We start from the raw sequence: 3,393 nt of genomic DNA, 5'->3' as shown, positions 1-3,393 counted from the left end.
TCACCCTCGCAGCCGACTTTTCCGACTTTCCACGACGCTCACGCAACGCTCACGCTAGTGACAGCATTATTTATAGTTCGACGTCGCGCCAAAGCGAATGAGCACAATTCGCCTACGGCTTAGGCCGCCCTCCTAGTGTGGCTGCTCGGTGTCTGCAGGCAGCGAGGGTCTGCAAGCTTCCTGTGTTCGCACCTATGTCACCTGTGCTTGCTTGTCAGAGACAGACTATCGCAAAACATACAACTCACTCCATCAATTGATTGCTACGGCATCTGTTATCAGCAGTCACAACTAACAACACCAGTAGCAGCTGACTGCACGCAAAGAATAGGAATGTGCAGTGGGATTTACGTGAACTCGGCGCAAGCTTGTATCTTCCTAGACACATCTGCTGGTTGTGAATTATTCCACTTGCATATCAAGGTGCGCATGTAGGTGTGTTAAAATTTCTGGAGGCACTGGGAATTGATCCCAGTACCTCTCGCATACTAAGCGAGCGCTCTACCATCTGAGCTACGCCCGCCCCCACGAAGACTAATGGTGCTACATACAGCCATATAGACGACACAGACCCTTGCACTCCCATTATTCAGCAGACAAACACTACTCTCTATGTATCCGTTAGGGTGTCTTTCAGGTTTCGTGCATTCTGTATCGAATCGTAGTTGCCAAAATGAAAGTGGCACGTATAACGTCGAAAATAGAATTCGGACACCGCTCTGAGTAAGACCAACGTGTTGTCCACCCTCTAGACTTCAATGAGGTTAAGCCGCGATACCTAAGACAGATCTGCACTCGATGACACCTCGATAACAGCCGGTCCCCACACTTACATCTTGCTCTCCTTACGTCAGTATACATCATATCAGTCTGTGACGCTGGCTTTGCAACATCTTGCGTGCCTTTAGGTTCGCCGCGACCAACACTTACCATGCACTGACCACAAAAAGTGGAGGCGCCGCAGCTTGAACCCTGGACCCTTCACATGCCAAGCGAACGCTCTACCAACTGAGCTACGCCCCATGCACGAGCAAACTGCGCTATTCCCCATTGTTTGTGACTCAGATGCGCACGGACACGATGGTTGGTTGGTTTGTAGCTGTGAAGGGAGCAGAGTACAAAGGCGCGGACCCGTTCATATACACAAAAGTTCCAAGTAGTTTCGATGCTCTGGTATTACAAATGCAAATTCCGTCTGTTTTTAACGTCTTAAATTGAAAGAGCCGTCACAAATTGCTCCGTTTTCACTCCTTGTCGACAATTATACAGCACCTGAGGTAACAAACACATCTCGAGCCCCATTGTGCACTACATTATTTATGCCAACTCAGTGCCTCGCTCTTTACTACTGTGTACCAATCTTGTCGTCCAACTGCAAAACACTGGGCCACAACAAGTTTCCGCGTCTCCATTGCACTGCGCATATTACGAAACGCTCCCCAAACTTGGCACTCACCCTCGCAGCCGACTTTTCCGACTTTCCACGACGCTCACGCTAGTGACAGCATTATTTATAGTTCGACGTCGCGCCAAAGCGAATGAGCACAATTCGCCTACGGCTTAGGCCGCCCTCCTAGTGTGGCTGCTCGGTGTCTGCAGGCAGCGAGGGCCTGCAAGCTTCCTGTGTTCGCACCTATGTCACCTGTGCTTGCTTGTCAGAGACAGACTATCGCAAAACATACAACTCACTCCATGAATTGATTGCTACGGCATCTGTTATCAGCAGTCACAACTAGCAAGACCAGTAGCAGCTGACTGCACGCAAAGAATAGTAATGTGCAGTGGGATTTACGTGAACTCGGCGCAAGGCAGATCTTTCCGACATAGGCTTGAGAATCTTACGGGAACACTTGTACTGTTTCTAAATTAAGTGTAGGCGTGGGAGGAGGGTGCTTCCTGCGCACTAATAACAGCACGCTTGTCAATTGTGGATGCTAATCATTCGCTTGTATCTTCCTAGACACATCTGCTGGTTGTGAATTATTCCACTTGCATATCAAGGTGCGGATGTAGGTGTGTTAAAAATTCTGGAGGCACTGGGTATTGATCCCAGTACCTCTCGCATACTAAGCGAGCGCTCTACCATGTGAGCTACGCCCGCCCCCCCGAAGACTAATGGTGCTACATACAGCCATATACGCGACACAGACCCTTGCACTCCCATTATTCAGCAGACAAACACTACTCTCTATGTATCCGTTAGGGTGTCTTTCAGGTTTCGTGCATTCTGTATCGAATCGTAGTTGGCCAAAATGAAAGTGGCACGTATAACTTCGAAAATAGAATTCGGACACCGCTCTGAGCAAGACCAACGTGTTGTCCACCCTCTACACTTCAATGAGGTTAAGCCGCGATACCTAAGACAGATCTGCACTCGATGACACCTCGATAACAGCCGGTCCCCACACTTACATCTTGCTCTCCTTACGTCAGTATACATCATATCAGTCTGTGACGCTGGGTTTGCAACATCTTGCGTGCCTTTAGGTTCGCCGCGACCAACACTTACCATGCACTGACCACAAAAAATGGAGGCGCCGCAGCTTGAACCCTGGACCTTTCACATGCCAAGCGAACGCTCTACCAACTGAGCTACGCCCCATGCACGAGCAAACTGCGCTATTCCCCATTGTTTGCGACTCAGATGCGCACGGACACTTTGGTTGGTTGGTTTGTAGCGGTGAAGGGAGCAGAGTACAAAGGCGCGGACCCGTTCATATACACAAAAGTTCCAAGTAGTTTCGATGCTCTGGTATTACAAATGCAAATTCCGTCTGTTTTTAACGTCTTAAATTGAAAGAGCCGTCACAAATTGCTCCGTTTTCACTCCTTGTCGACAATTATACAGCACCTGAGGTAACAAACACATCTCGAGAACCATTCTGCACTACATTATATATGCCAACTCAGTGCCTCGCTCTTTACTACTGTGTACCAATCTTGTCCAACTGCAAAACACTGGGCCACAACAAGTTTCCGCGTCTCCATTGCACTGCGCATACTACGAAACGCTCCCCAAACTTGGCACTCACCCTCGCAGCCGACTTTTCCGACTTTCCACGACGCTCACGCTAGTGACAGCATTATTTATAGTTCGACGTCGCGCCAAAGCGAATGAGCACAATTCGCCTACGGCTTAGGCCGCCCTCCTAGTGTGGCTGCTCGGTGTCTGCAGGCAGCGAGGGTCTGCAAGCTTCCTGTGTTCGCACCTATGTCACCTGTGCTTGCTTGTCAGAGACAGACTATCGCAAAACATACAACTCACTCCATGAATTGATTGCTACGGCATCTGTTATCAGCAGTCACAACTAGCAAGACCAGTAGCAGCTGACTGCACGCAAAGAATAGTAATGTGCAGTGGGATTTACGTGAACTCGGCGCAAGGCAGATCTT

At 49.2% G+C, this 3,393-nt stretch overlaps 1 non-coding gene across 1 annotated transcript; it reads right to left on the bottom strand.

Annotated features, from left to right (window-relative positions):
- Window positions 1-450: 450 nt before the first annotated feature.
- On the bottom strand, window positions 451-524 carry Trnat-agu (transfer RNA threonine (anticodon AGU)). The gene has a single exon. It is a non-coding gene; the product is annotated as a tRNA-Thr (tRNA).
- Window positions 525-3,393: the final 2,869 nt, after the last annotated feature.

This window comes from Schistocerca gregaria, chromosome 10, assembly GCF_023897955.1.
Source record: "Schistocerca gregaria isolate iqSchGreg1 chromosome 10, iqSchGreg1.2, whole genome shotgun sequence".
Taxonomy (NCBI): domain Eukaryota; kingdom Metazoa; phylum Arthropoda; class Insecta; order Orthoptera; family Acrididae; genus Schistocerca; species Schistocerca gregaria.
The sequence above is the reverse complement of the archived record's forward strand: the minus strand, read 5'-3'. Positions and strand labels throughout refer to the sequence as shown.